We start from the raw sequence: 15,022 nt of genomic DNA on the forward strand, positions 1-15,022 counted from the left end.
TTATTAGTTGAATGCAAGCCAGTTCTTACTTAATGAACACCTCTTCTGCACATCTAATGACTTTCTTTTTGCAGTTACTTTAGATGATTGCGTATGTCCCCATAACCCTATGGCAATGCCTTGGATTTTCTTTGCCAGTAGGAATTGGGGAATCACCAAATCTATTTTTCACTAGACAACCCTGTGACCCATTGGTCATCCTTTGAGAGAAAGGTAGTGCAATCTGATGTGACCAGAATGAACATTAAATTTTAGACTGACCATATCTTTTTTACCCCAGTGCTTGGATGGTGATCAGCTAAGAAGGGTATGTATCATAAATAGAAAAATAATCGTAGTGGTAAACAAACTTCAATAATAAGTCAGTATTTCCTAAACAGATAAACAGAATGATCACAGGCGGGTGAAAAAGCAGTGGGAGCAGGAGGGACTTCCAGCTTCCTGCCGGCTTCCCCATTGACTTTGCTTGTGGAAAGCTGGCAGGGAGCGTCGGAAATCATGATCATGTGGCCATGGAGATGCTGCAACAGCCACAACTTTGTTAATAAAGCTGGTGTGAACATTGTGGAAATTCAATTCCACAGGAGTGATGGGTCCTGGATTTTTTAGGCATTCTTTAAGTTAGCGGATTTTAGGTATCTTGATTCAAAAATTGTTGTGGTATAATGCACCATTTGAGCTAACTTTAAGGTAAAAACAGATAAACGCAATGAGAGCTTTAGTAGTATATAGATTTAGCTGCTCATGTGCATCAAACTGCAGATAAGTACAGCTGCCATCACATGGTAAAAGAAGGAATGCAGATGATGCAGGAGTTTCCTTGTTTTTCAACCCAAGGTTAAAAGGTTTAGATGTTTTTGAATTTGGGTATGATGATGAAAGAAAATTATACTGTACTGTATAATAGGTATACTATGAATGGCAAATTTAGTGCCATTGAGTTGGGGTTTACTTTTGTTTGCCATTTCAATCTTTCTCCCTCCTGCAGCTCTTTTAAGGATATTACAGTAATCTCTTTAAAGTTGTCAATTAACCTTATCCATTGTCATACCCCTCTATATCCCCCAATCTTTCCAAGTATAATTTTTATCTTCCCAGAGTTTGAGTTTATGCTTGCTGATCTCCATCCCAAAGGACCAGCAGTCTGGGCCTGATTAACTGGTGATTCTTGAAGTCCATGGTGTTTATAGTAATTGTCCCCAAATCCCATAATTTAAAGGTGCCTATCTTCTTCCTTTCAGTTTTAGATGTCCAGCTGTTATTACCATACATTGCCATTTGAAAGATCATTGTTTTAACTATTCCAATCTTCCTTATCATACAAATAATCTTATCTTTATTATCTTGCCTTTGTCACTGCCCTCCTGCCTAGGATTAATCATTCTTATTTAGAACACTGTCCATCTTAGCTGTTCTAGAGCCCTAGAAGACAAAACCATCTACTCATCTACTATCTTCACATTTTGCCATCAACAAGATTGACTTTGACTTTATCATCTTATTAAGGCAGATTTTTCACTTTTCATTTCTACATTTACAATGAGCTCTTCTAAGTAGTCTTTGCTTTCTGCTAATGAACTGTTATTGGCTGCATATCTTGAATTGTTGGTATTTCAGCTTCTACTTTTGATTACAGTTGTCATCTCTTCCCAACCTGCCTTTTTTATATGTAAGTTAAAAAGATAAGGGAAGAAAGTGCTAGGAGAAGGGAAATCTCATTTTTTCAGTTCTCTAGAGAAATATATATATTTGAAGTATACTCATGTCATTGTAGTGTTTTCTTAGAGTCTAAAATAAGTTTATTGTTTCAGAACAAGGACAAGCTTAAAGGAATGGTACACATACAATAGAAATGCAGAGGAAAATCCTTCCTGTTCAAAATAGATGCTGCTGGTTGCTGAGAATGATGAGTAATGATGAAATACTATGTAGATTATAAGGAATGATAAGATAAAGAGAGTTATTTTTATTTGTTCTAACTGGTAGTTGATTTGTGGCAATTAGATCTTAAATGAATTGTTGAAGCAATTAACATGAATAGGTCAATCAGTGCAAAGCCTAGGAGGATAAAGTAAAAGGACTAGAGTGATATATACAGGTGAACTCAAGGCATTTGAGGCAAAGCTATATTCTAACAGCAACTTGTGCCCTTATCACTGCCATCATCAGACCATGCAGAAGCTTCAGGTAGTCCAGAATGCAGCAGTATGCTTGCTGGTGAGTGCATGTTGACACCAGTGCTCCAGGCTCTGTACTGGCTGCCTGTTAATTTCCATCTGCAATTCAAAATGTTTTGAGCTTTAAAGCTGTACATGGCTTAACACCAAGGTATTACAAGGATCATCTCCTCTACCCAGTTTCAACCCACCTGTTGTAAAGTTCCTGGGAGACTCTGTTACCATTCTCCCATTTTCAGAATTTATGGGGATGGGCGCCCACAGATGTTTCTCTGACATTAGTCCTTTGGAATACTCTCCCCTCTGAAATACAAGTAATACCTGCCTTATTAAGGTGTAGGAAATTATTAATAACAGAACTATTTAAGAGAGCTTTTGATGATTGAATGTGACCGCCTAATTATTTTTTGTTTACTTATTCTTGTCAGAACTTGCTTTAATTAATTTTTAATTAATTTTTAAATGTTTGAACTTGTAGACATTTCAAAACAAATTACTAATTGTAATTTGCCTACAGTTTTGAAGCAGGCTAAAATCTAACAAATATGTGTTCCTTGATAAATGGTTCCACTGCTGAATATCTCATATTTGAAGATTTTCATAATGAGCAGAATTCCTGTAATTTTAAAAAATGCTTTTTTAATCAAACAAAGATGGAAAATATTTGTAAAAGAAAGGAAAAAAGCAATGTCACAGAAACTTTACATATAAGGGCTTCTTATACATGCAGTATATGTATAAAATTTACAGAACAGATTCAGTAAAGAATAATTATATTTAATTGTAGCTGTCCATACACAATTACATTTATAAGCAATTCATTCATAAGTTGCAAGTAGTATTAAAAAATAGGAGGTATTTGATATATTCATTGCCCTGATTTATTTATCTACACGTGCACACACACACACACACACACACACGCATGCCAGGATAAAAATATTATAATAATATAATAATAATTGTCATGTACATGTAATGATAAACAGTATCATGGGGACTTAGGAATATGAAATCTAAAAAGTTATTTTGATGCTTTTCTGTTAAAACAATTAACTTTATCCAGAACTCAAAGTTGTTCAGAGGGTATAAGTTCAGTTAGTTTTGAATTCTTAATCCAATTGCTGTTCCTCCCCAATATTAAGCTATTTGTATTTACAGTTGCAAGTCCATATTTAAAATTTACTGAATAAGGTTACAAAAGAAAAAAAGTTATTGAATCTGATTTATTACCTCTTCCAAAATTCATTGGTCTTCCAAACACACATTAATAAATATGAACAGTCAAAAGATTGTTGATGATATAGAATTACAAATGTGATTGTCATCATTAATGGGAAGCCTACCTTGCTGAATTTATCTTAAACTTGGTCAAAACTTAAAATAAGACAACTGCAGTCATTTTTTAGGTTAATGAGTTCATACCAATTCTCTCTCAAAAATCTTAAAATATGGGAATAGACTTGGAATTTGTACTAATGAATCTCAGCAGTAGAGAATATGTGTAGTTTATGGTTGAAATGTTGAGATCTTGGTGTTTGTTGAGCTTGTTTTTTGTTTTTGTTTTGTTTTGTTTTTTTGTTTTTTGTTTTGCCTTCTTGCAAGCCTTTCATTACTAAACAAGGCTTGCTGAACATTCTCAGTAGAAACCCCACTATCTCATGTAGAGCACTAATGATGATAAACTATGCTTTGGGACTCTTTCTGGTGCAAAATTCCATTCAAATCTATTCTGGTAAGTTTTCAGAAATTGCCTAGGATGATACTACAGTTGGTCCTTGTTTAACGACCACTCATTCAGCAACCGGTTGAACTTGCAATGGTGCTGAACAAGTGGTACTTGTGACTGGTCCTCAAAGTTCCAGCCATTGCAGTGCTCCTGCGGTTATGTAATTGCAATTTGCGACATTCCCTGCTGGCTTCCCATAAGCGAAGTCAATGGGGAAGCCAGTAGGAAGTTGGAAGTCGTGATCACGTGAGGTCCTCACTTAATGATCCGTGTGGTCCTCACTTAACAATGGTAACCAGGGACTGCTGGAACTGCTGTTTCTAAGTGGTGCAGTCACATTTAGATGGGTTGCAGTCATATTGGTGCATACTACTATCTTTGATAGCAGTGTCCATTTACTTAGTTTGATTATTTTTGAGGAAACTGGAAAGTTGAGCAATTTTTGATAATTCTAGTACAGGTAGTACTTGCTTAACAACAGTAATTAGGATGGAATTCCTGTTGCTAAGCAGCGTAGTCGTAAAGTGTGACATGTGATCACGATTTCCTGCCAGCTTCTCCATTGACTTTGCTTGTGGGAAGCTGGCAGGGAAAGTCACAAACTGATCACATGACTGCGGGGGTGCTGCAAAGGCCAGAACTTTGAGGACTGGTTGTAAGTACCACTTGTTCAGCACTGTTGAAACAGTCCCCCACTGTAACAACTTCTGTGGGAGCTGATACTTTCATTGCTTTTATATTGCTAATATATTAACATGATTAAATCAACAATATAAATTCACTACTTCACCCTTCTTCCTACCTAAGTTTGCTTAATAACATAGAAATAATTTATTTTGTAAAACAACATATTTAGTTCAAAACTGAATGATAAATTTGTCAACCACAGTGGTGCTTAAACATTTGTGAAGCCTTTTGAATTATTTTCAATATTTCTGAATAAAATGACCTAAAACATTATCTGTTCTCTACACAAGTCCTAAAACTAGATAAAAAGAACCCAGTTAAACAAGTGAATCAAAAACATACTTGTTCATTTATTCATTGAGGAAAATGATCCAAAGCTACATACAGGTAGTCCTCACTTAACAACTGCAATTGGGACCAGCAGCTCTGTCACTAAGCGAAACATGACCACACCAGACTTACAACATCAGTTCCACTGTGGTTGTTAAGCGAATCACACATGGTAACCCTAAGTGCGACATCACATGACCGCAATTTGCAACTTACTGTCGGCTTCTCCATCGACTTTATTTATTTATTTATTTATAAACAAACCAAATGTATATGTCACCCATCTAACTATCAGTGACTCTAGGTGGCTCACAAATAAAAAAAACATAAAAACATGTAAAAATTAGAAAACATGTTAAAAGACTACAGGCAAAGTTAAAAGACGGAGGGAGCATCCTCAAGGCACCAGCCACCACCAATGTTGGGAGCCCCCATTGGATTCCCAAGCTAGTCGGCAGAGTGAGGTCTTAAGGCTCTTCTGCTAGGCCAGAAGAGTGGGGACCAACCTCACCTCGGGGGGCAAGATATTCCATGGGATGAGGGCAATGGCAGAAAAGTTTCTCCTCCTAGACTTCGCTTGTTGGAAGCTGGCTATGAAGCTTTCAAATGGCAGTCACATGACCATGGGACACTGCGACCATTGTAAGTTCAAGGACTGTCATAAAACTACTTTTTCAGTGCCATCATAATTTTGAAAGTCACTAAACAGGGCAGTTGTTAACTGAGGACTATCTGTATTTGTGGCAAAAGTATGTGCACCTTTGCTTTCAGTAATTGGTACTTGGGCAACAGTAACTGCAACTAAACATTTCCAATGACCATTCATCAACCCTGCACATAGGTCTGAAGGAATTTGAGTGCATTCATCTTGACACAACAGTTTCAACTCAGTGATCTTGGTGGGTTTCCCTGCATGAACTGTCCACTAAAGGAGGGCAACTAAGTTGATCAAGGGGCTGAAGCAGCTTCCCTATGAGAAAAGATTGTGACACTTGGAGCTTTTTACTCTAGAAAGGAGGTGAATGAATGGGGATGTGATTGAGGAGTACCAAAGTATGCCTGGTATGGATAAAATGGATAAGAAAAGGCTGTTTTCCCTTTCCTAAAATACTAGAACCAGAGGTCACTCACTGAAATTGAATACTGAAAGAATCATGACAGACAAAAGGAAATTTTTTTTACACAACACATAATTACATTTTGGAATTAGCTACCACAAGTTGTCATGCTGGCTACCAGTTTGACTCGCTTCAAAAAAGGGTTGGATTAATTCATGAAAGTCATGGGATCAATGTCTATTAGCCTTGATGGCATGTGACTGCCTCTGATGGCCATCTGCTGCGAGAATAGTGGGCTACTTTGTGCAGTTGGTTGGCCACTGGAATAGACTGCTGGATGTAGCAGGGCACTGATCACATTATGTTTTTAACATGGGTTTTATATATTCTTTGCATGTTTAAAACTTCCTATATTTCTAACTCAATGAGATGTTCAGTAAAGTAAGCAGTCATCCAAAATGCAGTAATGAAAACTGGCTACCGTTTTAAGAACCATTACTAGTAAGGTTTATATTATGACATAGAAAAAAGAAACTTTGCTGCATGGTTCAGGGTAATAATGGAATGGAACTAGTGTCTTAAAGAATGTTTGAAGGGCCTCCTGAGGTTATATATCTTGCACAGAAGCTTATAGATAAGAATTAGAATAATGGTGTTCTAAATATCTTGTGCTTTAATCTCATGCAGATATCTATAGGATTGCTGACTTAAAGATTTCAGCACCATTTGTGTTTTCAAAAAAACTGTAAGAGGATATATTAATAAACTTGACCAATTGTGTCATAACATTTTTTAATGGTTTGTAATTGAATTCATTGTTCGTGTTGCTAGAAAATGGTTTCTGGGTACATAGACGGCTTTCTCTTAAGACATTTACTCTGTAACTCACGGTGTTGACTTTGTAAAACCTGTGGTAAAACCACATAGAGAATAATTCCTATTGTAAACATCCAGGTGTCTAGATTTATTTTGTATGTAAAGCCACTTTTACCATAATTTGTAAAGTTAAACTTCTAAGGTTACCTTAGTAGATGAATTGAAGTAGCTAATGAACTCTGGAACAAACACTAGATTTATAACCTAGGATTGGTATAACAATGATTGTCCTGGTAATGGATGTGTAAAAGATATCCTGGTTAATGGTGTGTTTTATAGGCCTCTTAACCTGTGAGGGGGGGATGATAGGTGATCTGAATGGTTCATGACTACCCTTTGCAAAAACACTACCTAAATAAAGCTTTAATTTCTACATTTTAGAGCATGTTAATTTTGGTATATCCATGAAAAAGTAAATTGTGATTTTTATATGTACAGAACCAAAGGGTGAAGTAGTAGATCATAGAAATGGCAACTTACCTTTGGGAACTGAGGACTGTGAATGAGACTGTTGCCAGTTTTTCTAATCCAGGTGTCTTCTTATCCTCTCACAGGATAGCCAACATATATCTCCCTGAGCAGAGATGCCATGCAGAACAGATACTCTGATGACCAAGACTTTCAGACTTAAATCAAAAGCCTCATCTCTCTTTCTCTATGAATTTATCTTCCACATGGTTCATATGTTTTTCTTTCTGTGTTGTCAATTCTCCTAATACTCTTGAAAACCGAAAAGAATTGTAGAGTAACTTTCATTGGTGCCATCCACATCAGAGCACCTTAGAAACTTCTGTAAGATGCTTGATACAACTATGGTTTTCTTAGTCAGAATCCTCATCCAAACATGATACAGGACAAGGGGCTTCCTCAAAGATATCATTAACACCGCAGTCTATCAAAAATAGTATAACCTGGATGTAGTGGGATAGAAATTATACTGTGTGATTACATTCACTCTTTATGTAGTCACCTGTTAGACTACATAGGTGTAGTATCACCAATACTTCCTTTAGGTAGAGTTAATTCCTTTTCTCATCCATCTGCTAGAAATTCAGTGGGAATTAGCAAATACCTTTCATAATGAAATTTCAGAAACAGATTAATACAGCCAAATACCCTGCAAAGTATACATCTAAAATATTAGTAATTGTCATTGTTCTGCAGTAGTATTTGGCTGCGGTGCTCTTTCAAGTGGTATGCGAATAGGCTCAAAGAGCTTTCATTGATGGGGAACTTTCTAATCAAAGAACTGAGATGCATTTAAAAACTCAGTTATATTGTATGCTACAAGGTGCTGTAGCAGCAATCAAGCCATTATTGTGTTGGTCCCCTTATTGAAATCAGATCTTACCAGCATGTGCTGTCCCAGTCTCTAAACCTTGGCCAGTCACAGGGTCCTTCCTTTAGAAAGCTCCTAAGTTTTCATTTTCTTTAATCAGTCCGTGGTTACAAGAATGATGAAAGACTTTTGAAATGTCATTTTTGCATATGATTGTGAGCTCTGACCCAGAGAAGAGCTTATTTTTGAAAAGCATCCCACAAATATCCATGATTGATAGTTTCTCTTGAAGAAACAAAAACTAAAGCTGCTATGGGAGAAATTAGCCACCTCTTTGAACCATCATTTATTACAGTTTATACTGTTGTTCCATAAGGATGCCTCTATAGAGTAATGCTCTGCTTGTACTCACACAAAAGGGTGTTAAGCATGCTTGTTCCTCTCCTACTTTGACTTCTGTGTTAATGGAATCATACATGTGATTTCTTTCTAAATGTGAATTTCACCCTCCTTCAGTAGAGCACAGATTGATTTCCACATTTCTTTATACTGAACAACATGGTGATTCTTTCCTTGACTCAACTTAGCCTTCATTGTTCCCTGCAGGCATTAGCCAAATATTGCCAGGCTAAGAGACTAGAAATTATTTCTCTTCACTAAGATACTGCCATTATAAGTGAGAAAATGATTTTCAAATCAAGCAGCTAAAGATGTTCAAATACTTAGGTATTCTCTTCCAGTTTTCTGTTTCCTGATGCATCAAATTTGTAAGATCACAGCCCATGCTTAAAAGGCTGGAAACACAAATATTAGATCTTTGAGCTGTTATGAGAATATTTTGGTGCCTGCTTCAATCAATCAATTTATTGAGTCTTTTGCTGAGCTTTACCCTTATTCTGACCTATTGACTTTGAACCTATTCAGTTAAAATGTACTAGAATTCTATTGCGAGTCCCTAGCTCTGTTCCAAAGGATCATCTTTGGATAAAATTAGGATGTTCCTTTGAAACATTCAGAATAAGAAACTGCTACCTAAAGTATTGGCTGAGATATCCTTTTGGGATAAATCACTGGCTCATCTGACTTTTGATGACATGTTTATTTCTGCCTGGAAAAAAAAATGTTGCAAAAGATTTTTCCTTTTGCAGCCTTTCTCCTCCATTTTTAATATTACTTGGTCTCAATAAAACTATGCAGGAATTTAACTAGGAGTCTTTGGTATGGATATATAGAGTAATAGTCCTAAAATGCCACTCTCTTGTCTCAAGGGCCTCTTCCATAGCTGTTTCAAGATCTCCATGTATTTTTACAGTATTACCTCTGCTACTCACAAAAGAGCACTCACATTCGCGAGATTTAATGTTTAATGTTCAGGATTGATGAAGGGAATGTTTAATAGCATTCACTATGTGAAATGCTACTGTTATATGCTCTGATGTTGTTATTGTGTCAGCAGCACATGTCTTGCTCCATTGTCTGCTTTACAATATATCATAGTGCATTGATATTCCAATTTCTCTTCTCCTGCATGGGTTAGTCAGGTATGGAATTTACTTGCAGACCTCTCAGCAGAAATATCCAGAAACGTACTGAAGTTTTGCTCAATCATTAATGCCATCAGAGGTTTTCGGTCCGATTACCATTTAGTGGAGGCATTATCCACAGGGGCTTTAGAATTGTTATTAATTTGTCTTCCTATTTGTTTTATACTGTACGTGTATCATAAAGTTCTGTTTTTCATTTGGTGTCCAACTATAAATTAGTTATTGATAATATGATTCATAGGAAACCACTACCAACTTCTGGGATGTTGGACCCTTTTCCTTTCAATTGTCAATACCCACTCCCCAGTTCTCACAAGCAGTTAGGTATTTACACAAGGGAGGCAGGTGTATACCTTATATGAGCCTGGTCAGGACTTTTTACTCCCTGTACTAAAATGGGATGGAAGTCTGTGTCCTGTTCTAGATCAACAGTCTATCATCTAGTTTATAAATATCCTCCAGTTTTGAATAAAAACTCTGGCTATCATCATTAGTCTTAATGATTATAGTCATTAATTAGTCTGTTGGAGAGGTGCAGCACTGCCATGGGTCTTCACAAAGTGGTACATTTGTAACTTTGTGGGATCAATATCATTTCCTGTATATGCGACAAGCTCCTAATAATTCTCATGAGAGAAAGGCCATGTACTCATAAAATATGCACAATTAAGAATGTAAGGCTTCCCATTTTTATTTCTTCAACATTTTGAATCCCTCCCTGAGCTTACCATATTTTCTGCTGTTATCCTATGATGGTGCATGAGTGAAGATACTTCTCAGGAAATGAGGTTTTCCTATGAATGTGTGCAAATTCAAATGTAAAAAGGCTTTATGTCTTCAAATGTTTATATTGTAGAATGAGTTTGTTCTGAATGTTGGTAAAGAAAAAATTCTTCAATACCATCACTACCAGGACATAACCTACAAATGAGGTCTACCCTTGTTAAATTAGATTAATAGAAGAGAATATATGTAGCTCAGGGTTGAACTGTGGAGTCCTTGGGGTCTCTGAGCTTGGTTGTTTTCTTGCAGAAGTTTCGTTACCCATCTCGGTAACATCTTCAGTGCTAGAAGGGAGTGGAATTTGCTCTCTGTTTATATACAGTAGCATGCCCTTTCAGTGTTGGTGGGAGAGTTGTTTTTTCCATGGTAGTTCCTAGATTAGGTTGATAGTTACTCCTTGATTGTTAGTAGTTTCTTGATTGGGGTATTGTTTACTGCTTGAGTGTTTGTCTGGTGTTCATCCTGGTGTTAATCCCTGCTTATTTGGGCGTTGATTGTTGGCAAGGTGTTTTGGTCTTTTTGTTTCCTTTTTATTGTCTCTTTTGAATAGTGTATAAATGTTGTTCATCTCTATGTGCCTGTTGATCGCTGACTTGTCTGAATACCAAGCTTCCAGGAATTCCCTCATGTTTTTGGGTTTAGCTTGGTCTAAGATGCTGACAGTTTCCCAGCTGAAATTATGGTTAAATCTGTCTATGTGTTGTGAGATTAAGGAATTTTCATTGTGTCTTCTGACTGCTAGTTGGCGTTCATGGATGTGTTCAGCTAGTCTTCTGCCTGTCTCTCCTACATAATGGCTGTTACAGTCCTTACACTGTATGTTGTAGGTGACTCCTGTTTTTTCTTCTTGTGCTACTGGGTCTTTTGGTTTACTTAAGATGTTTTGGAGGGCTTTAGTTGGTTTGTGTGCTACAGTGATGCCATGTGTTTATAATAGTCTGTTGGTTGTTTCTGAGATGTTTCTGATGTCTGGCAGTGTTGTCCTTTTCATAACTTGTGTTGGTTGAGTGGTCAGGTACTTTCTGATAAAGTTGCATGGGTATCCATTTTTTTGGAAAATGTTGTATAGGCAGTTTGTTTCCTTTTTCTGATGTTCAGGGTTGCTGCAGTGTGTTTGTGCTCATCTGAATAATGTTCTCACACAGCTCCTCTTGTGGGAGGTTGGGTTGTTACTTTGGTAATGGAGCACTTGTTTAGTGTGGGTTGTTTTTCGATAGACTTCTGTTTCTAATTTGCCACCATTTCCTCTGCTGATGTGGATATCCAGGAAGGGTAGTGTGTTGTTGTTTTCTTCTTCCCTTGTGAATTTTATTTTATTCCTTTGAAGATGTTGATTGTTTCATGTGTCTTCTCTAGATGTTCCTTTTTTATTATGATGGTGTTGTCTGCATACTGGATCCATACTTTTGGTTGTATGTGTGGAAGTGCTATAGTTTCTAGACTCTGCACTACAGTCTCTGCTATGAGTCCTGAGAGTGTGATCCCATAGCTGTTTCTCTGATTTGTTCGTATATTTGTCCATCAAACTGAAAATAAGTAGTGAGGCAGAGGTTGATGAGGTCCATGATTCTGGGTATTTCAATCCTAGCGTACTTGGTTAGGTCAGGTGCATTGTGTAGTACTGCTGCCATGGATTCTTTCACTACTTCTGGGTCTATGGATGTAAAGAGTGCTTTGACATTGAATGAAACAAAAATTTCATCTTCATCTATTTTTAGGTCTTTGATTTTCTGGAGGCACTGTAGTGAGGAGTTGATAGAATATTCTCTCCCCTCTGTGGAGTAACTTAACTTTAACTTAATGCTAAGTTAAAGCCCACTGTTGCTCTGCAATAAAGTCCTAGTGAGACATTTATATACAACCAGTGTAATATATCTGTTAATGAAAAGCAGCCATCTGGCCAAAGATTCTGACCTGTTTAAATGATTTCAAAATAGCTGGTTTTATGCATAGTGTCTGCTCTTATCCTGAATAGAATGACACTGGGTAGAATATGCTTTTGTTACAGCATCCTACTTATCTGTTGCTGGAAGATGTAGTGATTGTTTCTTTTTCATGTCTTTGAGGCAAACTAAAGACCTGGGGTAATAATTTAAGCCTCAGGAAGGGCTTGTAAAGACCACAAGACACAAAAGTAATTTCATTAAAACATCCTACTGTTTTAGAAGTCAAGGGGTATGTGGATATGTGTTTTGGAAGGGAATTTATGTAAATGCACCTGTAGTTTAAAACAAAAACAAGTAGCATTGTAAATATTTTGTTTCTTAATCTGTGATTGTTATATTTTTAAATAAACAATGACACTTTGTATAACAAAACAAATAAGAAATGGGCAGACTTGTGACCTCCAAGCCTCTTTTTTTTTTTTTTTGCATTCCTCAGTGCATCTCTAAATTCCTGTTGCTGAAATTTGGCAATGTAATTTTTCTGCTACTTTTTAACTGTAAATAAAATAGTTGCATTGTGTCCCATAGGTTTAGCATTTTTTAAAAAAATCTCCTAGTCCATCCTTTCTGATGGCATTATATCACTATTACCACCTCTCAGCTTCTGGAAATATTTATTTAGAAAGAAAATGGCCTCTAGCAACAAAATGGTTGGGTCTCTGTGATTCACACATAGGTTATGCAACTATGCCAAGCCCATTCAGAACATTGTAGAGTTTACAGAACTGTTTGGCAGCACCCTAGTGTAAACCATGCAACTAAACACAGCTCCTGCCAAACTACATCACTCAGCACATTCAGCTTTTAGCTGATCAACTTACTGCTTTATCAAAATTCTTTAATTTTTCCCTTAATTTTCTTTATTTTTAACTTTCTCTGAACCCTTACTTCAAAACACCTTAGGAGATGTTCATCAGGATACCATGTCCTTCTATCATAAATACCCTGCCTTTTTCTGTGTAGTCCTAAGACTACACATTTCCATGTTGTCAATGCCGATTGCTGAAGTAAACATTCCCCTTGGATTGGCATTAATTGTGTTTTTGTACCTTGGTGAAGGTCTTGAAATAGACATTTGTAAGCACTGCCAGGTTTTTACTGAACAGGCTCATAGTCTTGTTTTCAAGCCATATTTGGGAGCAAAGTTTATGGACAAAGATTATAACACCATTATAACCCCCCTCATCATCTTCCAAGCTTCCTACTACATCTGGTGGTTCTTCATCTCTTTGGGAGGGTGATCAAATTCTCTCCCTGCAGAGAGTCCTCAAATTTCTGCTGTGCCATTATTGGCACTGAGGAATAGATTTCTAAGAGACCTGCCCCACCTAGTTCCAACCCAGGAAACAGCAGGAGGACAAAAGACCTGTTGCCTCCAACAGCCTCATTAGCCATTGTCCTTCTAATGAAATAGTAGTTTACTTATATTCTACCAAGACAAATAACAAATGTTTGGGCTGAAAGCCAAGAGAACTTGGAGAGAGGCAGTTAGTAGATTAAGAAGAGGGAAAAGAAAGGGAAAGGAGATAAACAGTATATAGAGAACTGAAATTATTGGCCCTGTAACAAACTATCAGTCTGAAAGCACTGCCATTTTGTGTCTCTAAACATTCAAGCAACTTGCATATTATCTTTTCATGAAATGCTATTGTTAAATTTTTAATTGTTTATAAACAGCTGGTCTTTGGAGTAAATGAAAGACAAACTATTCCCCAGCCCCCAGGCTTAAAATACCATGCTACCAGGAAAAGAGCTAATAACACAGAAGGTAACATGAGGATAAGAACTATTACACTTTATCATTTAAGGATAGTAAGATTATAAATAATATTTATCTTCCAAGCAAACTGAGAAATACTTATTTCTGACAAAATAAACTAGTTTCATTACAGTTCTTTGCTCAGTTCTCAAATTTACTTGGAAAAGGCAGGTGTGCAAAAGAAGGCCCCAGCTGTGCTGGCAGGAAAATAGGACCCTTCTAGCTATGTCCTTCTTTCATGAAAGGAGGCCCTGGCAGGCGTGCAAATGGAGACTCTGGCAGGCATGTAAACAGAGGCCCTGGCCAGGGAGAAGCCCCAGTGGCACCAGCGCAAAAGAAGGCAACACAAAGAAAGCCCTGGCCAGTATGTTAGTGGCATGTGGTACAGCAGGCAGGGCTGCGTGATGGGAGCAGCTGGCAGCAGCAGTAGGCAGGCGGCCAAAAGGCAGACGTAAATGTGGGTGGACCCAAATTTTGTTCATGTGACTGCGGAGGTACTGAATGGCCAGAACTTCGAAGACTGGTCGTAAGTCCCTTCGTTCAGCGCCCTCGTAATTTCAAATGGTCGCTGAACGAATGGACATTAAGTGAAGACTTACCCGTATTGTCTTCCCCTTCAATCTTTTCTTCTGCAACTTCAACATTCCCATCCTTTTGATTGTTCCTCTGGGTTTAATTTCCAGATACTTTATCAGACTGGTAGCTCTCCTCTAGACGCAGTTTCTCCATGTAACTTTTAAAATGCAGTGTCCAGTGCTGGGCACAGTACTTGAAGCACAGTCTAACTAGTGGAAAGTACAATGTACTCCCATGATCAGGATTTACTGCTTTTGTTAATTACAGTGAATTACATA

General features: G+C 37.3%; 1 protein-coding gene across 2 annotated transcripts in view; it reads left to right on the plus strand.

Annotated features, from left to right (window-relative positions):
* JAG2 (jagged canonical Notch ligand 2) overlaps positions 1–15,022 on the plus strand; it is a 106,751-nt gene that overhangs the window by 30,473 nt on the left and 61,256 nt on the right. The gene's annotated exons all lie outside the window — the stretch shown is intronic.

This window comes from Python bivittatus, unplaced genomic scaffold (genome assembly GCF_059951505.1).
Source record: "Python bivittatus isolate LINGU-HERP-01145 unplaced genomic scaffold, Pbiv_v1 ctg000580_np1212, whole genome shotgun sequence".
Lineage (NCBI taxonomy): Eukaryota > Metazoa > Chordata > Lepidosauria > Squamata > Pythonidae > Python > Python bivittatus.